Source organism: Sceloporus occidentalis, unplaced genomic scaffold, assembly GCF_023333645.1.
Source record: "Sceloporus occidentalis isolate IW3139 unplaced genomic scaffold, rSceOcc1.0.p SCAF_2, whole genome shotgun sequence".
Classification (NCBI taxonomy): domain Eukaryota; kingdom Metazoa; phylum Chordata; class Lepidosauria; order Squamata; family Phrynosomatidae; genus Sceloporus; species Sceloporus occidentalis.
In genome coordinates, this window is record NW_028316982.1 from 273,578,370 (window position 1) to 273,603,298 (window position 24,929).

The 24,929-nt window shown below is 43.6% G+C and overlaps 1 protein-coding gene across 4 annotated transcripts in view; it reads right to left on the bottom strand.

Annotated features, from left to right (window-relative positions):
* The window catches only part of STIM1 (stromal interaction molecule 1), a 136,789-nt gene that overhangs the window by 109,257 nt on the left and 2,603 nt on the right, over positions 1-24,929 (bottom strand). The gene's annotated exons all lie outside the window — the stretch shown is intronic.

Consider the following 24,929-nt stretch of genomic DNA (forward strand, 5'->3'; position numbering starts at 1 on the left):
CTCCTCAGACCAGAGTGGACAGTGGGCAGCTCCTCATGTATTTCCTTTTTTTGCAAATACGCACATGGGGTGGAGAACATCATTAATAAATGAGAACTGTGAACAGTGTGCAGAGAAGATTTGTGAGAGATGTTTCTAAAACTAGCAGCAAGGTTGAGGAGTTGGGCTGCAAAAACACCACTTTTGTCTGCATCAGGTCATGCAGGGAGTAAAACTGGACCCCTGACCCATTGAAGACACCAACCTTGAATTACCTGGGAGATGCTCTTTTGAGACTTAAGATATCTATCGCTGACTCTCCTGGACCACTCAAGGCTTCACTGAGCTTCAGCAGTGTGTGTATGTGTATGTACCTCCACGTCACGTGTCAACTTATGGCGTGCCCCATGAATTTCACAGTGTTTTCTTAAACCATGAATCCTCAGAAGTAGTTTGGCCAGTTCCTTCAGCTGAAATATGGAGTGTGTCCAAAGGAGGGCAACCAAAATGGTGAAGGGCCTAGAAACCATGCCTTATGAGAAGAGACTTAGGGAACTGGGTATGTTTAGTCTGGAGAAGAGAGGGTTAATAGGTGATATGATAGTCCTGTTTAAATATTTGAAGGGATATCATATTGAGGATGGAGCAAGCTTGTTTTCTTCAGCTCCAGAGAATAGGACCCAGAACAATGGATGAAAGTTCCAGGAAAAGATTTTTCAGCTGAACATTAGGAGGAACTTCCTGACATTAAGAGCTGTTCAACAATGGAACTTATTCCCTTGGAGAGTGGTGGAGTCTCCTTCTTTGGAGGTCTTTAAACAGAGTCTGGATGGCCATCTGTCGGGGATGCTTTGATTGAGAGTTCCTGCATGGCAGAATGGGGTTGGACTGGATGGCCATAGCACCTGGTCTTCACTGGCAGTCTCCCTTCCAAGTACTATAAGGAAAGAGTTAGGAAGGCCTGAGATGTTTAGCCTGGAGAAAAGAAGTTTAAGAGGTGATATGATAGCCCTGTTTAAATATTTGAAGGGATGTCATATTAAGGAAGGAACAAGCTTGTTTTCTGCTGCTCCAGAGACTAGGACCCGGAACAATGAATGCAAGCCACGGGGAAAGAGATTCCAGCTCAACATTAGGAGGAACCTCCTGACTGCAAGGGCTGTTCAACAGTGGAACACACTTCTTCCTTGGAGTGCAGTGGAGTCTCCTTCTTTGGAGGCCTTTAAGCAGAGGCTGAATGGCCACCTGTCAATGGGGATGCTTTGATTGAGATTTCCTGTATGGCAGAAGGGGGTTGGACTGGATGGCGCTTGGGGTCTCTTCGAACTCTATGATTCTACTACTTCCAAGTACTATGCTCAGCTTCCAAGTTCACATAGGATTTGGTTCACGTACTGTTTAGCCTCAAAACATCCCTATTTTTTTTAGAGTGATGTGGTTACTTTACATTTACATTTTTTGGTATGTTTGGCACTCCATCCAGCCCTTGGAAGGCCTGAGACAACACTTATGCTCCAGGACAGGAGCTGTTGCCCACCTATTATAGAAGGATTATCATCATCCTCATTATTATTACTTTTACTATTATTATTAAGTTATATCTCGTCTTTCTCCCAATATAGGGACTAATAGCATTGAAATACTCATTTGCCTATTTAGAGTACTCGAGTTTCAGGCATATTTAGAACCTGAAATGACCAGGACGTCCAACCTGCAGGAAGATAATGGGCTGTTTGCTCTTTACTACATTGCTTCCTATGCCCAGGACCAGCCATGTCTGTTATCTGTGGAAGGAGGCAGAAATTTTTGAGAGATGCTGGCATGCAAAAGTCAAACCTCCTAAGCTCTAGCTCTGCTGACATATCTTGGAAAAGGAGCCAATTTCCAAAACCAAGAGTGAAAGAATGTCAGCCAGGAGCCAAAGCTTCCTCTGCCTCTTGCCCCTCACAAGTCCCTCTTAGCCCTCTGTTTATTTTGAATTGCACATCATTTGTGCACAACAACCCAAAGCACAACGGGAAACCAACTTACAACCTGAGCTTCCTGGTCTTTGGAAAATCCTAGGCTACACCACTGAAAGGGTAACCAGAACTAAAAGGACAAACAGTTGCACACAAACCTGCTGAGGGGAGGAAAGCAGGAACACCCATTCCGGCGTAATCCTGGCCGCTACAAATATGGCTTCCTTGCTTTTCATTTTTACTCGTTTCCATTGTGAGATGAATAAAGCAGACTTAAAAAAGAAGTAAGCAGCATTTCAAACACTATCCACCCAGAAGGACCAGTTTGGATGCAGTTTTACAAAGCCTTCTAACAAATCTTCTGAACTGAAACTGAACAGATGTTCTAATCAGAGAATCCTAGAGTTGGAAGAGACCCCAAGGGCCATCCAGGCCAACCCCCTTCTTCTGCCATGCAGAAACTCTCCATCAAAGCATCCCCATTGACAGATGGCCATCCAGCCTCTGCTTAAAGACCTCCAAAGAAGGAGACTCCACTGCACTCCAAGGAAGGAGTGTGTTCCTCTGTCGAACAGCCCTTACTCTCAGGAAGTTCCTCCTAATGTTGAGCTGGAAAACTTGCATCCATTGTTGCATGTCCTGTTCTCTGGAGCAGCAGAAAACAAGCTTGCTCCTTCCTCAATAGGACACCCCTATTTTTCCTGGAGAACCCAAAGAAAAGTATACAAAGGTTAGAAGAAGTATTGCAAAAGTTTGGGAGTTTAGCCGGATTCAGAGTTAACAAAAACAAGAGTGGCATTCTAATTAAAAATCTTTCCAAGAGAGAAGAAGAAGAACTAAAAACCAAAATATTCAGTTGATAGACAAAATTAAATATCTAGGAATAACTTTGACAAAAAAACAACTTGGACTTATATAAGAATAATTACATAACTGTTTAGAAATCTATTAAAACTGACTTGGAAAGGTGGAAGAAACAGCAATTGTCACTACAGTATTAGGTAGAACTGCCACAATGTAAGTGAATGTGTTACCCCAAATGCAGTTTCTATTCCAAACGCTACCCTTGATAACCAATAAGCACCCATTTAATAGCTAGAGGAAAGACCTCTCCAATTTTGTCTGGCAAGGGAAGAAGCCTAGGAGAAAATACAAAGCTATGCAAGACAGTAAAGAGAGAGGAGGCCTGGGATTATCTAATTTAGAGACATATCATAATGCGTCTGCAATGATGTGGATAAGGGACTGGAGTCTATTAGACAATACCAAATTGCTTGAATTAGAAAGCTGTAATTTAGAATTAGGCTGGCATGGTCATCTTTGTTGTGAGACCACTGAATACAATAAAGACTTCAGTCAACACTTTATAAGGAAAGCATTGCTAGCTATTTGGAATAAATACAAGAAACATCTTTATAGGAAAACATCTTTATAGGAAAATCCTAAATCCAAGATGGACATCCACATAAGAGGCCTTCCATAAGAAAGAAAAGGAAGTTACAGGAAAATGGTTAAATTATGAAGAAATCTTAATAAGATCTGGAGGAATGGATAAACCTAAAGCAAGAGAAGAAATTTTGGAAGAATGGCAATGCCTCAGGAGGCCCATTGAATTAGTGATCCATTGTCTGCTGGGGAAAACCCTTCACCCTGTCTGGTTTTCACTTGCATTTGCTGGGTCTTGATTTTGGAGTTTTTCAGGACTGGCAGCCAAACTTTGTTCACTTTAAGGGTTTCTTCTTTCCTGTTGAAATTGTCCAGGTGTTTGCAGATTTCAATGGCTTCCCTGTGCATCCTGACATGGGAGTGGTTGGCATGGTTCAGAATTTCAGTGTTTTCAAACAGCATTTTGTGCCCAAGATGGTTTATAACGTGTTCTGCTCCTGCTGATTTTTCTGGCTGGCCCAGTCTGCAGTGTCTCTCATGTTCCTTGATTCGTGTTTGCACACTGCATTTGGGGGTCCCTATGTAGACTTGTCCGCAGCTGCATGGTATGCACTAAACTCTTCCTGTGGCTGTGAGAGGGTCTCTCTGGTCCTTGGCTGAGTGAAGCAATTGCTGGATTTTCTTCATCGGTTTGTAAACCATTTGAAGGTTGTGCTTCCTCACCACTTTGCCTATTCTGTCTGTGACTCCTCTGATGTATGGTAAGATACCTTCCCTTTGGGTGGTTGCTACAGGTGCGTGCCACATGGAATCCCCCTCGCGCATATGCATGGCAGGGGGTTGGACTGGATGGCCCTTGCGGTCTCTTCCAACTCTATGATTCTATGAAGAAAATGGGACAAAGAACATGTTTTTCTTCTCCTTTCAACACTGGACTTTCAGTCAGGGAAGGAGAGAGAAAAGGATGGTGTATGCACAACTTATGGGATTCTTGGCAAGAGATGTAGGTGACCACTCGCTTAAACAGATTTTCCCCAAGGCGTAGGCAGACAAATTAATCAAAGAGACAGTTAAGAGGTGATATGATAGCCCTGTTTAAGTATTTGAAGGGGTGTCACAGTGAGGATAGAGTGAGCCTGTTTTCTGCTGCTCCAGGGATAAGGACACAATGGAACAATGGATGGAAGCTACAGGAAAAGAGATTCCAGCTCAACATTAGGAGGAACTTCCTGACAGTAAGAGCTTATTTGGCAGTGGAACACACTCCCTCAGAGACTGTAGTGGAGTCGTCTCCTTTGGAGGCTGTTTTAAACAGAGGCTGGATGGCCATCTGTCTCAGGCAGTGCTTTGATTGTGAGTTCCTGCATGGCAGAATGGGGTTGGACTGGGTGGCCCTTGGAGTCTCTTCCAACTTTATGAATCTATGAATCTATGATTCTATGAGCCAAAAGTGTGATGTGACAGCTAAAAAGGCTAAAAAGGTGATCTAGATTTACTTGGAGAATGGTCTGCAGATACAAGGAAAGGATTACAGGTCCCCCTTCCAAGTGAGGCAGCTCCAGGCACATCCGCAGGTGAGAGGAGGAAGGGGAAGAGGCCAGCGGCGTGAGGGGGAGGGAGAGGAGAGGTGTCAGTCATCCCTAACCAAGTCATCAGCTATATCCAGGAGATGCCTCTGAGGTCCAGGCATCCCATTCCGAGCAGCACAGATTACAATAGTACAGTAGTAACAAAATGAGCCATCCTCACCCCTGAGGAAGTACATCATATTTCCCACATTCAGCACATTCCTTGTTTGCACAGTATTTCCCCTGAACCAGGAACCTGAAGTGTGCATGGACAAAAAGTGTTTACAAACACATGATAGTGTTATAGTCGGCCCTCCATATCCATGGATTCCTCATCCACAGATTCAAGCACCCACAGCTTGAAAATATTCAAAACAAACATAAATTCCAAAAAGCGAAGATTGCTTTTCCCATTTTATACAAGGGACACAACTTGAGCATCCACGGGAGGGTCCTGGGACCAAACCTTAGTGGATACGAAGGGTCAACAAGGGTCGTCAGCATCAGCATCAGCATCGCCACCCCAATTGTATATAATGGGATTTGAGTATCCACTGATTTTGGTATCCATGGGGATACCAAGCCCCACCAGATACCATGGGCCCAATGTAGTTGTATTAGTAATAATAATAATACCCCACTGTATATCATGGGACTTTGGTATCCAGAGGGGTGTCCTGGAACTGAACTGCAGCAAATACCAAGGGCTCCCTGTATTTTCCGCTCCGAGGAAAGGATTCAAAAGAACAAGCCTCAGATCCTGCTGCTGTTTTTGTAAGTGGAACAAGGGTACTTTGCTTGTTTTCCGTTCTTATTTTTACTTTCATTTTGTTATTGTTTATGTCGTTCTAGGAGCTTCCTAGCTAAACAAATACCCCAAAATAAACAGATAAACAGAGTTGCTTCTTCCACCGGCTCTCATCATAGCTCCCTCCTTTCTAGCCCAGTCCCAAAGAACGCCAGGCATTCCCGTCATGTCACCTTGTTTGGCTCTCGGGCCAAAAATAGACCTGAGGAGAAAACAAGCCAAATGGGACAACTCACTCCAAGCCCAGCTCCAAAGGCAGCGGAAGGAGGAAAAGAGAAAACCCCAGAGCCACCAGGACTCCAGGCCAGCCGCAGAGCATGACCGGTGAATCGGAAGGGCAAGGGACGAAGCAGCCGCCTCAGGCTTGGGGGAGAAACAGAGGAGCTCCGTTCTCGTGTCTCTGCAGACATGCTTCATGTGCAACACTTCTACCTCCAATCCACACACCCAAATTCTCAGCTCCTGTGTCAGTTCCTAGCCTTTTGCTTCTATATAATTCATCCATGTAAAATTCTCAGGGGGAAATAGACCAAAGATTCCTCCACCTTTTTGGTCAGCTTCTGCTAATAAGATTTTATTCACATTGGCCCTGAAGCTACTTGGAACATAGCATTCTAATCCTAATTCTTTTAGTCAAAGGAAGTAATTGGATGGGCAAGCTGTCCTCCTTTTCCAAGACCTATTGTGTCTAGATCGAGGGAAGTAATAGTGCCACTCTATTCCTCTTTGCTCAGACCTCATCTGGACTAATCCTGTGTCCAGTTCTGGGCAAAACAATTCAAAAAGGATGTTGAAAAGATGGAGCGTATCCACAGGAGGGCAACCATAATGTTGAAGAGTCTGGAAACCATTGAGCCCTATGAGGAGAGACTTGGGGAGCTGGGTATGTTTAGCCTGGAGAAGAGAAGATTAAGAGGTGATAGGATAGCCCTGTTTAAATATTGGAAGGGATGTCACATCTAGGATGGAGCAAGCTTGTTTTCTGCTGCTCCAGAGAATAGGATCCAAAGCAATGGATTCTAGAGGAAAGAGGTTCCACCTAAACCTTAGGAAGAACTTCCTGAGAGTAAAAGCTTTTTGACAGTGGAAGACGTTGCCTTGGAGAGTAGTGGAGTCTCCTTTTTTGGAGGTCTTTAAACACAGGCTGGATGGTCATCTGTCCCAAGGACGGCTTGGATGGTGTATTCCTGCATGGCAGAAGTGGCTTGGACTGGATGGCCCTTGAGGTCTCTTCCAGCTCTATGATTCTGTGTCCTACATTTCAACCTTCTGTCCAGGAGGAATTTCAAAATATTCTCCATTTTGATAATGACTAGGAGCCCATTGAGTAACACAGCAGTTGCTCTTCCCCTTCATCTACTTGGCAGCTGCTCCTTGCTAAAAACAGGGGGATAGGATGGATCCTTCTAGAATACTTTTTTCTTAGGATCAGCATCAGACAAGACTCGCACCCAGAGCTCAGAGTGCATTTTGGAGGGGAAAGGGACACCAAATGTGGTAAGCAATGGGCTGCTTGAGGACACAATGTGAATGTTTCAAGGGTTTTCCCCCCTTAATTCCAGCACAATGATCAAATGAAAGGAATAATTCAAAAGTAGATTCAGCCAAGGGTTTGATGTTAGTAAAGTACAAGTTTAAGCCTTTTGTCATGATCAGAGTTTTGTAAGTATACTGCAAGCCAACAAGGCATTTTAACAAAGCTCAGAAAAATAGGATTTGAGGACATAATAAAATACAGTATAGGTAATATAGCTGGAAATAAGCTTTATGAAATGATTTTATATTTGTACAGTTAGCCCTCTTTACCCACAGATTCAAGCATCCACAGCTTGAAAATATTTTCTAAAAACATAAAAATTCTAAGAAGTAAACCTTGATTTTGCCATTTTATAGAATGGGCACCATTTTAATATGCCATTGTATTAAATGGGATTTGAGTATCCACAGATTTTGGCATCCATGGGGACTCCTAGAGCCAAACCGCAGTGGATCCCAAGGGCCCCACTGTATGAGCATCTTCAGCTTTTATTTTCTAATGCCCTATATTTTTCTTGAATGTCCTACATTTTACAGCCCCTTGTCCTCCTTTGCAGTTATGGCATCTGGTTGCCCTGTGGATGGGAGATCACCAGTGAATAACCAGCACTGGAAGGAACTGGTTAAAACTACCCCTGAGGGTTCCTTGCCTAAGAAGAAGGCTTCTGAACTTCACAACTGACTTGAAGACGCATAGACACACACTGCCCATGTTTATCATAAGTGACAATTACTAATATACCCACTTATTCTTCCCTTAACCAAAAATAAACTTAGCTCCTTAACGCCTTGCTAGGGTGACTTTACCTGCAAAACACCCTGTTTATCTTGTCATCTTTCAAAGCTTTGCAAAACCTCTTCTAAGCAGAGACAATAACAAATACGCATCCATATTTAGCAACCAGAAAAATGACAACCTGCCTGCTCTGCTTCCATCCCACCAGAAAAGAACCATTTCACACCTTTTCACAAAACCATGATCGGGAGAAAAGAATGCCATGAACCAGACCCTCGTCTCCAATATAGAAACAGCCTCCTTTTCTGCAGTACAAAGCCACCCAGACAAAACCATAAGTAAACCCTTGAAGCAAAAAATCCACTTACTGCTGTAATACAGGTATATTGTCAGAATGGGGGTGCTTGAGAAATACCAAATTCACCCAGAGATGAGAGGAAAGTAGTGAAGCAAGGAAAACCATTTCTAAAGGCACACTGAAACAGCCCAAACCAGAAGCAACCTGAGCACTGGGCAACTGTGTCCAAGTTATCAGCTTAGTTAAGAGGTTCAGTTCAGTCCCGGAGTCTGTGCTCTGCAGGTCCCTCCTGGCGCAGCCCCTGTCACATCACCAAATCTCAAGATCTCAGGTTACTCAGCTGGGAAGGTGCATTCTCCTTGGGAGGCCAATTGTTGCCCAGAGGCAAAGATGCCTGATTCAATGAATAACCAAATGTTCAGCTGCCCCCAGATAAGGGCTCACAGAGCACCTTCTCTGCCTTACCTCAGAACTTATAGAATCATAGAGCCGTAGAGTTGGAAGAGACCCCAAGGGCCATCCAGTTCAACCCCATTCTGCCATGCAGGGACTCTCAATCAAAGCACCCCCTGTGACAGATGGCCATCCAGCCTCTTGATCAGAGACCTCCAAAGAAGGAGACTCCATCATTCTCTGAGGAAGCGTCTTCCACTGTCAAACAGCTCTTACTGTCAGGAAGCTCCTCCTAATGTTGAGGTGGAATCTATTTTCCTGGAACTTGCACCCATTGCTCCATTGGGTCCTGTTCTCTGGAGCAGCAGAAAACAAGCTCGCTCCATCCCCAATGTGTCACCCCTTCAAATATTTAAACAAGGCTATCATATCACCTCTTAACCTTCTCTTCTCCAGGCTAAACATTCCCAGCTCCCTAAGTCTTTCCTTCTAGGACATGCTTCCCAGGCCCTTCACCATTTTGGTGGCCCTTTTTTGGGCATGCTCCCATTTCTCAACATCCCTTCTGAATTGTGATTCCCAGAAACTGACACAGCTGGGGCCTGACCAAAGCAGAACAGAGTGGCACTATTACAGTGGACCCTTATTATACTCTGGAGTTTGCATAACAACATATAATGACATAGCAAAATGGTGTCCCTTATTAAAAATGGAAAATGAAGGTTTGATATGATATTTATACTTTTTAAAAAACATTTTCAAACCGTGGATGCTTGAATCCGTGTATAAAAAAACCGTGTATAAGAAGGACCGACTGTACTTCCCTTGATCTAGACACTATACTTTTATTGATGCAGCCTAAAATTGCATTGGCCTTTTTAGTTGCCGCATCACACTGTTGACTCATGTTCAACTTGTAGTGTACTTGTCTTGTGAAAGGGATCTCGGAGTCCTAGTAGACCACAAGTTGAATGGTATGGTTAGCCTGGAAAAGAGATGGTTAAGAGATGATATGATAGCCCTGTTTGGGTATTTGAAGGAGTGTCTCATTGAGGAGGGAGCAAGCTTGTTCAACTTGTGATCTACTTGGACTCCTAGATCCCTTTCAGACGTAATCTCATTCAGCCAGACTCGCTCAACCCTGAGCTACCAAAGCCTGCAAAGGCCTCTCTTAATTTCCCAGCCACTTGAATGAGCCACTTTGGATGAGGAAGGAAGATAAAACCATGAGAGGGGCAAGAATTCAGCCAGGTTACTCCTGAGGTCATCTTGGGACTCCTTCACTGAAAAGACCTCATTCAGGGCAGAACAGTTAGCTTTCTCTCCGCTCAGTCTTCAAGGGAGCACTAATTAATTTCTCAGGCACCTAGCTTTATTTCTGTAGTAAAGCTGATTAATGAGAAGGATTCAGTTGGGGGTTTCAGCACAAACAAACAAACAAACATGGCCTGCAGTTCCAGAGAGGGCTGTGTGTGCACAACTTTCAAAAGCTCATGTTAAGATGGTTAATAGCAAGGAAATAACTTCTGCACCAGACATGGGGAAAGGGCAATGGCCACTGGCCAAGTTTAACTTGAGTTATCCTCAAGGCAGAATGACACCACAGACCTAAATGTTCACACACACACAAATATCTATCTGTATTAGGGAAACCTTTTAGCAAGACCATAATGCATGTTGGCCAAGCTATTTTTATTATTCTATTAGTTTACCTCCTGGCTAAGTTTAAAAACATGTACAACATTGCCATGTAGAGAAATGTCACTCTGTAACCGTACTGTTCTGAATCATTTGGCATTCTTGGCCTGATGCCTATGTTCGTAATAGGGTCCTTCAGCAAGCCTCCCATTCTGAAAGCTAGTTCCCCAAAGCGATGGCCTGAGGAAGACCCTCTCACTGGCACTGCTTCCAGTGTGGACTAACCGGCGAATGCCAAAAGATGCAACTGCAGCATCCATTAGTTATCTCGCTATGTTCTTTAGATAGCTAGCCATTCACCCACTTCCTTCAATAGGGAGTTGAAGCAACACCTCCTTCACTGATAAGGTCAATTTTGATAAGGCCAATTCAAACTGCCATTCTGTACCAGAGTACTATTGAGACTCACAACTCCAGTTACAAAGCAGGGACAGCTAAGCCTTTGCAAGGGCCAAGTCAGTTTCAGCTTTGGGGGGAATGGATATTCATATAATAATAAAAAAGACAGCGGCAGCAGACATAGCTGTGAACACAGCATACAGTTCCTCCTTGTTCCTCTCAAGGAGAGCATCACCAATGCCCACTGATGCGTTTCCAAAGCATTTCACTCATATCTGATCCAATTAATTTAGTCATAGAATCATAGAACTGGAGAGCTGGAAGAGACCACAAGGGCCAATAAAAGTGTCCAGTGCTGCTTCTTTTTTTGTCCTTGTGTTTTATGTGATCCATTTCCATTACTGTTGTCTGAGGGCATGGCAAAGTTCCTGAACATCTGCCCAGTCTCTCAGAGTTCTTGTCTTTCTGGGCTGATGGAAGCCAGTTGTATGACAGTGGACCCAACAAGGGTCCACTGTATCAGGAGCTGAGTCTTTCACCTTGCTTGCCATGATTAATAGGGTTAGATTTTAGAGATTTTTAAACAGAGGCTGGATGGCCATCTGTTGATACGCTTTGATTGTGAGTTCCTGCATGGCAGAATGGGGTTGGACTGGATGGCCCTGGCAGTCTCTTCCAAGTCTATGATTTGCTGTCACAAGTTAGTTAGCAGGACTGCCACTCACTCATGTTCTTTGGGTGGTTAAGGAGCAGATGGGAAAAGAGGAGGAGAGACTGTGCCTGGAGAGCCCAGGTCAGTCCCATGAGAAAAGAGAATATGACGAGAAAGGCCATGGGGGGAAAGCAGAAACAAGTTTAGAGTTTTGTTTGGGTTTTTCGGGTTACATGGCCATGTTCTAGATGGCCACATAACCCGAAAAAGCCACAAAAAATTAGGGATTTTTTTTTTACGGCCATGAAAGCCTTCGACTTCACATCAGAGACAAGTTTGTTTAGTTTCATGGGGAAATGAGGTATCAGCCTGCTCAAAATGTGAATTATTGTATGCTTTATGTACTAACACTGGACCCTCAGTCCTGACAACACACATCTGTGGTGAACATCTATAGTTTCTGAATAAAACTTTTCTGTTTCACTGGGTTTCTGTACAAGACACTGACTCCTGATCTGAACAATGACAAGACTCTTCCGAATGCACCATTATTAAACTGCCACTTGAGCTGAGGGGAGAGAAACTAGTCAAAGCTTAGGAAAACAATGCATCTGACATACTGCTGTGGCTCTGCTTCATATTTTCTAATTTCATTTCATCCAGGAGTGGCTGCCAGCTTCTTGAAAGAGTGTCATCATGAGTTTGTTATGGGGACGTCAAGGCTAATCAACTGAAACCGAATCCCAGCAAGTTGCCGACGCTCAGCCGAAAGGGAAGCCTATGGGGTTGGAGGGCCTACTTGTTCATGACAGGGCCACACTCTTCCTGGACAAGCAGGAGTATGGTCTTGGCACGCTCTCGGATGCTTCCTTCCACCCACTGCCTGCAGCCTTTCCGCATCAACTGGAGCCTCCTTTCAACCATTCACACCAAATACCTTCTTGCCTAAACCACAGTAACATGCTGTATGTCGGTCTGCCCTTCGCAAGGCTCAGACGCTTCCGTCAGCACATGATGCAGCAGCTATTGTCTAAGCCACAGAGATAAGCCCTTTTACTTCCAGTCTGATGCAACTGAACTGGCTTAACTTTCAAGCCTCTAATGGCTCTGTACCTTAAGGCACATGAGAGGGTGCCCACTTCCATATGGCCATCCCTGCTTCCCTCGATCATCCAAAATGGACAACTCCTCATTTGCTGGTGTTAGGGACAAAGGAACCCCCCCCATAAAAGTGGGGAAATGGCAAATAACCCCACACACACACACTATTTTTAAACCCGAGAGAACACCTCTCTAGGGATATCTAGGTCTTCCAGCACAACTCTATGGTCAACACCTGCCATAAGTTGGTCACAGAATTGTGCTGGAAGACCAACAAATGCCTAAAGAAGTGTTCTCTCTAGGAATTTCTAGGTCTTCCAGCTCAACCTCTGGCAAAAACCTTGCCACTGAGTCACAGTGGAGGACCAAGAGATTCCTAGAGAGAACATATTAATCAAAGCCACAAATAATCAAATCCTCAAAAGTGGAGGGTCAACTGTACTCTACTAGTCACACTGAATCCCTAAATTGGGAGGAAGGTGGGATATCAGTGGTCTCTCCACATTCGCTGGAGTGAAGGGAGAAGGATCCCTGTGAATGTGGGGAAACTGCAAATAAAAAAAATCATCCTTTTTACCTAAGGGAACACCTCTCTAGGAATCTCCAGATCCTCCAGTGCAACTCTGTGGTCAACATCTGCCAGAGATTGATCATAAAATTGTACTGGAGGACTTACAAATGCCTAGAGAAGTTGTTTTCTCTAGGAACTTCTAGGTTCTCCAGCACAACTCTATGGTCAACGTCTGGCAGAGTTGCGCTGGAGGACCTAGAGATTCCTAAACAGAAGATAGTCGTCAAAACTGTAAATAATCAAACCCACAAAAGTCAAAGCCACAAATGTGGAGAGCCAACTGTAAGTAAATAAAACCAACAACAACAACAACAACAACACTCTGTGTTCTTCCTTTTACAGAGGTAAGATGCAGAGCCTGCATGGTAGTGGTTTGAATGCTGGACTATGGCTCTGGAGACCAGGATTCAAATCCATGGAAACCCAATGGTTGACCTTGGGCAAGTCACAAGCTCTCAGCCTCAGAGGAAGGCAAAGACAAACCCGCTCCGAACAAATCGTGCCGAGAAAACCCCATGGTTTGTTCGCTTTTTGAGTCAGAAACTACTTGACGGCACACAAGAACAACGACAAAGACCCAAGAGGGAGCAATGTCTTCTCTGCTGTGGTACCACATTCTGCAACGGCCCTTGAAGGTAACCCAAATTACTTTCAAATTACTGGTTGTTAATCTGCTGCTTACTTTGTCTTTGCTGTATACTAGTTAGTATTATTTTAGACATTTTTATCATGTAATGTTGTTGTTTTAGACTGTACGCCGCTTGGCAGGTTTTTATTCTTTCCTCTTTTTCATATTTTATTTGACCCTTACTATGGAAAGCGCTGTGCAAACTTTATAGCACTCTATAAATAAATGTTGATAATAGTAATAAATAGTAATAATAACCCAACCAGCAGCTGTGCTGTTTAGCGTCCATCACTATCTGCAAACACCTTTTGCTTTTTAAAGGCTTCTACAGGCATGTGTCTGTCATTTACACCACTTTTTTCTTCCTCCAGGATTAGGCTGTGGTTTTGGTGAGTTGTTTTTACATTACTTGTGTACAAGTGGAAAGGTGAATCATGCCTATTTTAAACAAAGAGAATGACACAAGAGCTACGGAAATGAGACTCAGGCCTCATGGTCCACAAGACAAAGCAGCCAAAATAGGTAGGGCTCAAGTGGGATTTAGATTCAAAGGAGACTGGTCCTGGTCAGAACTCGGTTATTACAGATCCGTTTACCCCTAAGCTGCATAACAACAACGTTTATCAAGTCGCCCATGGGCCATCTCAAAACACAACAAATACAACAAATCTGGTACAGCACTCTGTAGAAGAGCTCTATATAAAAGGTTAAACAAAAAGGATATAAAAATAAATCAGCAAAAATATAAATACAACAGACAATAATACGTTAAGTAAGTGTAGTGGAGGTAAATTCATACATCATATTTCTTCATCGCCCCTACAATTTACCCCAAATCTGCCCCACATATGAAGATCTCAGATGAATTCTTTTGCTTAAATACTGAGCTGTCATGAGAGATATTTTTGATTCCTGGTGCAGCTTAGGGGTAAATACGTTGTTCTAATATGGGGATCCCCATGCATTGTTTGCTTACTATAGGCCTGAGATACAGATCTCTCTCCTGCTGATACAATTTGCACTTAAATAGTATATATGCTATATATCCTCAGTTTCATGCTCTCCACAAATCCAGGTTCACTCATTATAAGGGATGCCATTAAATCTCCCATATCTTACCATAGTGTCAAGCTGATAAAATCTAGCTTGAGTAATTCCTCCCTAAGATGTTTCGGCATTTGTATTCTTGAACAGTTAGATATTTGAAAGGTCTGTTTATATCGGCTCAGCTGTTTTAGGTTGCCTACCTTACCAAGGGTGGCTATAGCCTTTTGAGTCTAATAGCCAAGATTTTTTGTCTTGCCCTTTTTGCTTGATCGCTAAATGCACAAGTTCTAGGGAGACCGCAACCCCTTCTAAGCAGCGTAAGAAATAAAATGTTCCTCCAGGTCTACAGATGAGGAAAAAAGAACCGCAGAAGAACCTTGCCTGGCGTCTTTAGAAAGCGTAGCAAATGCTAAGAAGGTCCAAAAATTTGTGACTCTTTGTGAAGAGAGGAACGGAGAACAGCCACACAAAAAACCCAGAAGCTCCACAGCAGCTCAGCTTGAAGAATCAAAAGGTTTATAGTGAACTGAGTATGTAGATGAATAGATGGCACTGCTGAGACTCAGCTTCCATTAGGCTGAGCAAATATTAGCAAGCTATTAGTATCCACATAATTTTACTCTACGTGGCAATAAATTCACTGGAAAAGAGAACCAGATTGGCGACCATCACTTCCAAGTCACTTACTGACAACCACTTCAGCCGATGCAGCTTCACTTCAATGGGCAGCAGGAAACCCAGAGCTCTTTATGATGATGATGATGATGATGATGATGATGATGATGATGATGATTACATTGCACACATTAAAATATGGTAGAAAAGAAACTTAAATCTATAGTCGCCCCTCCTTTTTCATGGGAGATCTGTTCCAGACCCCCTTGCGAAAATGGAGTTTCGCATTTATTCAAGCCCCATTGGCTTGAATATAGGCACGGGTGTGCGCTCCATTCATTCTCCCTACATTTTAAAAAGATACTCCAAGTTGCAGGGCATCTCGTTTCTAACTGCCAGCATTAAGGCTATTAACCGGCACAGAAGCGGAAGGAACCACCAAGCACCAGCTCCTCAGCAAAATGAATGGCAGAAAATACTGGCAATGGAAAATCACTATCCAGAAAACAATTGTTGGTGGGGCACACACAACCTGCCATTGGTAATTAAGATCTGTGGTATGATTGATTTGAATTATGCAGATTCAAGCCATTCTTTAAAGGGCTTGTTGGTGTTGTGCCTTCGGGTCATTTCTGATTTATGGTGACCCCAAGGCAGCCCTTTCAAGGAGTTGTCTTGGCAAGAGTTGTTCAGAGGAGGGTTGCCATTGCCTTTCCCCGAGGCTGAGAGCATGCAACTTACCCAAGTATGCAAAACACACTACAGAAATAATCCAGTTTGAGACCACTTTTACTGCCCTTGCTCAGTGCTAGGGAATGTAGTTTATTGTGACCCCACCAGAGCTCTCTGACAGAAAAGGTTAATGTCTCACAAAACTATTGTTCCAGGAATTCCCTAGCATTGAGCCAAGGCAGTCAGAGCTCTCTCAAACTAGGTTGTTTCTGCAGTGTGTTTTGGACCTAAGGTCAGCCAGTGGGTTTTTATGCTCGAGCTGGGAATCGAACCCTGGTCTCCAGCGTTGGAGTCCAACACTCGAACCACTGGGTCATCTACTACTAACAGAGTACCATATATACTCGACTATAAGTTGACCTCACATCTAAGTTGAGGGCAGGTTTTGTTATAACAGATTTTGTTAACACTCATGGATAAGTCAAAGGTAAACCTTAAAGGCATGTAATAAAGGATGAAGCCAAGGAAAACAATGCCATGGAACTTACAAAATCCCAGCAGGCAGAACTGTTTGTGCTCAAGCTAAAGGTTGGATGGAGGAGAAAGTCAAGTGCTTCCAGGACAGGTGACACTCATGCCTTTAACCAGGGGATGGTTCCTTTTTTAATCAAGTTAAAGTACAGTTCTTACATTGACTCAAGGGTCAGTCGACTCAAGTTTTTTGGGTCAATGTTTGACTAAAATTTCTAGACTTATACATGACTATATACAGTAGATTCCTGACTTTCTGCATTTCCTTTCCCTCTGATCTCACTGTCTGCTCCTCTTTTCCCCAAGAGACTTGGATTAATGTGCACCTAATGAAATGGAAGACACTCCACAGAAGCTTATGCCACAACCAATGTGTCAGCCATTACGGTGCCACAAGAGTGTTGGTTGATTTTATTGCAAAAGACACACACAGCAACAATCCCTCTGAAAAATGTTAAGTCCAACTACCATTTGACTAGTCCCGAAATAATGAACCGGACAAGAATCGTCTCACAGCTACCACACTCAGCACTTTCAGGGCTCCAGTCTGATATCCTCAATTGCTTGGTTAGGGCTTCGATGGGGAAAAGGAAGCTCCCAACAACCTGTGTCTCTCTAATGCAGGCAACACGCTGGATCAGGGATGTAGGAGGACTCAGCAGCAGAATCCTGTAGGCTTCCCTCTCCCTTCAAAGGGAAATGCTGGACTCAATGGGGCTGTCAGTCACTTTAGATCCCAGCCCAAGAGACAGAATACAAATAAAATAAAGTTAAATGCAGGTGGAGTGCTCCTTATCCAGAATGCCAAAATCTGAAATACTCCAAAATCCAAAACTATCCATCATTATTGTTTATATGTAGTTATCTGAAGGGTGTTTTATTTTTGTATGTCTGGAGTGTTTAACATAAAGCCATGTATATAGAAGTTAGAAACAAGGACGAAGGCTGACCCACTTACCTACTCAAAATAGAAGTGAAAGAAGAGAAAGGAAGACTATGTAAGTTAGAGGAAGGAGGAGTAAATATAGAAGGGCACAGGAAACAGAAGAAGGGCAGATTGTGAAAACAATAATGAGTAAGAAGGATAGATTAAAAGAAGAGAGAAGAAATGTTGCACAGAGATGAACAGAGAAGTTACAGGACGAGAAAGGGAAATTAGAATGAATGAAACAGAGCAGGTAATGAGGGCTAAAGGAGGAGAAATTACCTTAAACTATTTGAGTGTAATTAAGTCCAGTAATGTAATAGTAGAAATATAACAACTAAAAGCTTCCATGGATACAGGAGAGAGATGTTAGACCAGATTAAATGTTATAAAAGGCAGTGAACTATGTGTTTCATGAAGATACAAGAATATTGAAATTGTGTAAGTGAATGGTGCAATGTGTTCAATAAATGGTTGTACAGTGGTCCCTTCTTTTACGCGGGGGATCCGCTCGGGACCCCCCCGTGTAAAAGAAACTCCGTGTATGCTTGAGCCCCATTAGAAGTAATGGGGCTCATACTCGCAGCAGCGCAGCAGTGTGTCATTATTCCTTCTGGTGCGCAGGGCCGCTTCTTCTGGCACTGCTTTCAGCAGTGTATAATGTGCCCGCGTATGATGCAGGTGCACTGTATGTTCTATATTTTATTTTAATGCAATAAAAGTTATTCTTTTAATATTATAAAAAATACATTCAAAATTGTCCTCGTGGGTAGCTGAGATAGTGGCACCTTTGCTTTCTGATAGTTCGGTGTACATAAACTTTGTTCCATGCACAAAACTATTATAAATATTATGTGTAAAATTACCTTCAGGCTATGTTTATAAGGTATAATGAAACATGCATGAATTTCATGTTTAGACTTGGGTCCCATCTCTAAGATCTCTCATCATGTAGATGCAAATATTCCAAAATCTGGGGGTAAAAATCCAAAACACCTCTGGCTCCAAGCATTTCAAATAAGGGAGACGCAATCTGTATAAAATGTAATTTCTTTCTATCTGGCTCATGAAATTTTATTTCAGGTGTGTCTGCTTCACATGGCTGCCATGCCAAAATCTCCTTCTGTCAGCCTGCAAAGACTTTAGTGCTCAGGAAGGCTTGCATAGAGCGATATGTTCATTCAGGCAGCCTGGACCTGAGCCACGTTAGGTTTTATAAGTCATACGCAACGTTTTGAATTGTGCTTGGAGACGGACCAGCATCCAGCCAGCCAGCCAGGCTGTTGCAACAAGGGAGTTGTGTGCTCCCTCTAAACAGTACATACAAACTCACACATTGTTCGGCAAAACCTTCAGATGCCTCCAGCAGTGTTTTCTTTTGTTTCAGGAAGTGCAAAACCACGTTAAAGGAAGTATCTGGCCCAGTCTACTTTGTCTTAAGAGCCTGGCCCATCTGTGTTTACTTCAGCGCTCCAGAGTTTACCCACAATAACGAAAAACCTGAGAAGAGCAACAGAGGATTAAGAGGGTGGAAAACTAGAAACACCTAGGCATTGTTTTCCTAAGGGGAAAAAATAGAGGTAAACAGTATGGCTGCTTTTAAATTCTGTATATAACCGGCTGCCGAGAGCTGACGCATCCAGCTGCTCTCTGACAGCAATCTCTCACTCCAGAAGTGAAGAGGAGAACTGAAGACTGGGTGGGAGAGAAGTAGGGATATTAAGTTTTGAAATGTAAGGCAGCCTGAGGATTATGAGTTGCCAGGAGAGGACACAGTACCGATCCAGTGGGACTCTTTCAAAGCACACGATCAATATTTGATCTAGGGCAGAGTAAAGAGGGATACAATATAGACAGTGATTGCATCAAGTGTCAGAGGAAACAGGTTTAGATCCTGCTGTTCAAGTGGTTCAACATGGAACTGAAATTCATCAGAGAGAGAGCGGACAATGCAAAAGCACATTTGCTCTCGGTTAGCAAGGAAGCAACCGGACACGAAACCTTGACAAAGCTCCATCAGGACTTCATCACCTTTATTATTTAATTAAGACATGAGATCTCTCTGGGTGTCTTACAATAAAATCAGTCAGAACAACTTCAAATTGGAAAGGCAACAATTTAGAACAGTAAAATAAGGTCAACATTTGCTCCAGTGTCATGGAGCAATACTCCCTAATGAGGCAACAGCCATACAGGCCCCACATTTTATGGCTTCCACCCTGAACGCATTACGATGCCCACTGCCTACGACAGCCAAACTCTACAATACAACTGCATCTGTTCAGCCTTTCCCAGAAGGAAACTCAATAGCATATGGATTTGAATGAGTTATTTCTCCGAAGACAACACAATCAGACCTCTATCCAGGAACAACCTACTGCAGAGCAGACCAAAATAACAGAACGTTTCTTGTTCTATTGTCGTTGTCACTTACAGTTCCCAACCAAGAACCACTTGAACATAGCATTAGACCACATAACAGCAATACAGAGCCAGAAATGAAACCTCCTGGCGAAGTCGGATGGCAAGTCTCCACTGCATCTATCCTGTGAACTTGGTAACAGAAGGCAATAACAACATCCAGAACATGAAAGGGCCATAATACACCTGTGGATTTCCTCCATTGTGATACATACTATTGAATGTCTCATGGAGAGAGAGCGTGTTGGACTAGACGTCCACTTCAAATCTCTGCTCAGCCATGGAAATCCATAGGGAGACCTTGGGTGTGTCACACTCTCAGCCTACCAGGAAGCCTACACCGGATAAATCTGGACAAGAAAACAGTCCCTTTTAGGAGCAGTATGGTTTAATGGTGTAAGTACTGGACTTAGGTCCTTGGACAACTAGGGTTCAAATCCCCACTTAGCCACAGGAACTCCCTGGGTGTCCTTGAGCGAGTCACCCTCTCTTAGCAGTCAAAGAGGAAAGCAATGGCACACCTTCTCTGAAGAAATCATAGAATCATAGAGTTTGAAGGGACTACAAGGGCCATCCAGTCTGACCCCTCTTCTGCCATGCAGGAACTCACAATCAAAGCATCCCCAACAGATGGCCATCCAGCCTCTGTTTAAGAACCTCCAAAGGAGATTCCACCACCATCTCCAAGGAATCAGTGTCTTCCACAGTCAAACAGCTCTTACTGCCAGGAAGTTCCTCCTAATCATAGAATCATAGAATCATAGAGTTGGAAGAGACCGCAAGGGCCATCCAGTCCAACCCCATTCTGCCATGCAGGAAATCCAAATCAAAGCATCCCCAACAGATGGCCATCCAGCCTCTGTTTAAAGACCTCCAAGGAAGGAGACTCCACTACACTCCGAGGGAGTGTGTTCCACTGTTGAAGGCAACTAAAAAGGTGAAGGGTCTGGAAACCATGAAGCCCTATGAGGAATGACTTAGGGGCTGGGGATGTTTAGCCTGGAGAAGAGAAGGTTAAGAGGTAATATGATAGTCCTGTTTAAATATTTGAAGGGATGTCATATTGAGGAGGGAGCAAGCTTGTTTTCTGCTGCTCCAGAAATTAGGACCCAGAGCAATGGATGCAAGCTGCAGGAAAAGAGATTCCACCTTGACATTAGGAGGAATGTCCTGACAGTAAGGGCTGTTCAACAGCAGAAGACATTCAAACGGAGTGTAGTGGAGTCTCCTTCCTGGGAACTCTTTAAACAGAGGCTGCATGGCCATCTGTTGGGATGCTTTGATTGAGAGTTTCTGCATGGCAGAAAGGGGTTGGACTGGATGGACCCTATGGTTTCTTCCAACTGGTTCTAAATGGAATCTCTTTTCCTGTAGCTGGAATCCATTACTCTAGGTCCTATTCTCTGGAACACCAGAAAACATCCTCAATATGACATCCCTCCAAATACTTAAATAGGGTTATCATATCACCTCTTAATTTTCTCTTCTCAGGTTAAACATTCCCAGCTCCCTAAATCTTTCCTCATAGGGCTTAATGGTTTCCAGACCCTTCAACCATTTTGGTGGCCCTCCTGTGAACACGCTCCAGTCTCTCAACATCCTTCTTGAATTGTTTTGCCCAGAACTGGATACAGGTGGGGCCTGACCAAAGCAGAATAGAGTGGCACTATTACTTCCCTTGATCTAGACACTATATTCTATTGATGCAGCCTAGAAACCTGCCAAGAAAACTCTAGAAGAGGGTTACTATAATTCAGAGTCTTCTTAAAGGTATGTAGTAACAAGATCCTATGTAGAAGACAGTTGGAACATTGCCAGCAAACAGTCCAGTTTCTGCAGAAAATAGTAAATGAACATAGCTGTACTGACATCTCCCATCAGAAACAGCAGCATTCAATGGGAGAATACTTCAGCCTCCCAAAATATTTGGTCAGTGGCCTTTAAGATGACCACCCTTGAACAATGAAATGTCAATAACCAACAGCTGAACAGAAATTTACAAAGAGGTACAAGCCTATCTCCTGGGGCTTGAATAGGGGCAAAAGATTTTCATCACAGAGGGATGTGTGAATCAGCTCACCAACACAAGAAAGTCTGTGCTACTTCACAGCTAGGGCTTATTTAATGGCCACCATTACAGTAAGCTTCACTGTCTGGCTTCTGCCATTTCAATTGCATCCTACTCCACGGTTTGCCATTTCCCCCCAACACAAACAAAAGAATATAAATCTGCCAATTTGGGGATAACACCATACATACATCTGATGGAGTGGGCTGGGTCTATAAAAGTTTATACCACAATAAATTATTGATGCTAAACCAAGGCATAATACTTTGCCTTTGGTGCCACAGACTAATACAGCTACTAATCTGGAAAGTGATAACAAGCTGATGACTGAAAAGTGGCTCATTTCATGCCCCAGTCACCTTTTTCAAACAGAACCAGACACTGCAAGGTAGACAGCTTACAAGACTGCCATCTCAAGAGTTTGTGTGTCCTCAGGTTTCAGGCACCTGCCATGCATTATTTACAGACAAAACCCAGCATGGACAGGATATTTCTGCACCTAATTAATGCACTTTGCCCTTGGGCTAAGGAGTTCTGTCCTACACAATGTCATTTCTTGAGGCAAAGAAGGCCCCATATCATTTTGTGGTGGAAACATGAGTCAGAGGCGCTGGTGAGAGTGTTCAGTGGCAAAACCTTTCCTGCCTCTTCTCAAAGACCAGAAGACAAGCACATGCTCCTTCGAATCTCTCCCGGAAGGACCTAGCAGAGATCTTGGTATCTGAAAGTCAGGGATGGAAGGACCAGGTCCAGTAGACATCCACAGACCACTGACCACAGAATAACCAGAGTTATCGTTCAGGAACTCCCTGGGCCAAAGGAGCATGGAAACTAAGAAAGGGTGATAGAAAACCTGGACCACTCCTCTCAGATAGCATTCATTGCCACACGATCTGTGAAAGTAACTGGTTTGAAATGGTTTAAATGACCCTTGTTCACACGTGAGCCGAATTGCTGAAGCAGTTTGGTGAGGGGCCCCTGCGCTAGACCCATTTAACGTGCGTCTTTTTGACGCTCATTTTTTGGCATCTTTTTGCAATAAATCGCTTCAGCGCAAGTGTGAACGAGATGCGGGTCCAAATCAATATCTTATGACGTGATCAGAGATCAGTGACTCACCAAAGAGGGTCCATTTTGAATCAATTCATCAGTCAATGTGAATGACAAGCGGGTTATTTTACAACAAGAAAATGCAATCGGGGCAAATGAAGTATGAACCACGCTTCGCTGTTGAACCAATGCAGTGATTCTGATCACAAACTGGTTTATTTTAACTGGGAATGAGGTCCCAGTTCCAAACAACGCTCCCAGGCCCTTCATGTGTCTCTGCCAAGCCACCTGATAAAAGCCGTGTCCTTTGGGGTGATGCTGACAGGCAGCTATTTTAAAGCTCTGTGAAGCAAAGATGGGGATTTCCCACAAGAGAATGAGAAGCAAGAAAAAGTTAAGTGCAGGTTGCCCCTGAATCTTTATGACAGCCCAAACCCCAGAGTGGATAATCCTCCTCCACTTGGACTTCCCAACATGAACCAAACTGGCCAAAGACAGGACCTATCGATACACTCAATTTTCTGCACCCAATCAACTTTTTAAAACAAAAAAGCCAAAAAATGCTGCCTCCTGTGCACCTTCACCGTCCGGCCTACTATGCCTCCATCATTTACTATCACTTAACTGAAGCCAAAGTTGAGAGCCAATGGCTCCATGGCAAAGCTGATCAAACTTATACCTAGAGTAGCAGGTTTTGAGAGAGTGAGGAAGGAACAACACTGGGCCATTTCACAAATGATACAAGGGCCTTTTTGGTCCCCCCCTCTCCCCCAAAGCTGTTTATTACACGTAACCCTGGAAAGAAACTCTTTCTATTCAAATTATAACTGCATTTTTCAGGGTCTATTTGAACATTAGTTTCATAGTCTCACCTACTGCCTACAAAAATAAGAAGCTACAAAGCAGAGAAGAGCAATGCTCATCGGCCAGAAAATACAGTCTGTGAATCAGGTAGGAACCCTGGATGGGGTGGTACTATACCTAAAAGACAGGTGTTTACTTGGAAGCACTCCTGCATCCATCTCTATCACTAGAGACCCAGGTAGACTCTGTGGTTTAGAGTGCTTGGGATATAAGCTTCAACTGATTTGCCAGCTTTGGCCTTTCCTGGACAGGGCCAACTTGACCACAACCAACCTTGCATGGGCAACTTCTTGACTAGACTACTGCAATGTGCGCTACGTAGGGCTGCTCCTGTAAACAACTTGGAAGCTGCAGCGAGTGTAAAATGCAAGAGATAGCAGACCGGACTATTGTATAAATATGGCATTAACACTGATTTCAAAGTAACTGCATAATTGAAAAACAAAAACAAAACTAAGAGCACAAATATTACCACCGTATATATTCAGCTATAAGTCAACCTCATGTGTAAATGGAGGGCAGATTTTGGGGCCAAAATTATGGATTTTGATATGACCCATGGATAAGTCAGGGGTAAAACTTAGGGGCATCTAGCAAAGGATGTAAAGGATGAAGCAAAGGGAAATGACGCCAAAGAACTTACAAGATCCCAGCAGCCACAAAGGCTCTCGGAGCATAACTGCCTGTGTTCACCATAAAGGCTGGTCGGATGAGAGAAGAGAGGAAGGTCAGTGCTTCCAGGGCAGATTACGCTCTTGCCTTTGTAAAAAGAGTTCAAGTACCATGCTTACATTGACCTATGGACAGGGTGACTCAGGTTTTCTGGCTCCATTTCTGAAATTACATTTCTAGACTTCTACATAAGTGTACACAGTAAGATTGAAGCAGGTCTCAAATAGGCTGGCATGACAGACAACGCAGAATCATTTTCAAAGACTGAACCCGGCCAAAACTTCGACAAGCGGCAAACCAGAGTCCAACTTCAGGAGCAGAAAAGGGGGTAACCAAGGCGTAGGCCTGCCTCAGCAACCACCCAAAGAACCACCAACGCAAGACGAGCGCCCAGAGGATGAAGAAAAGGG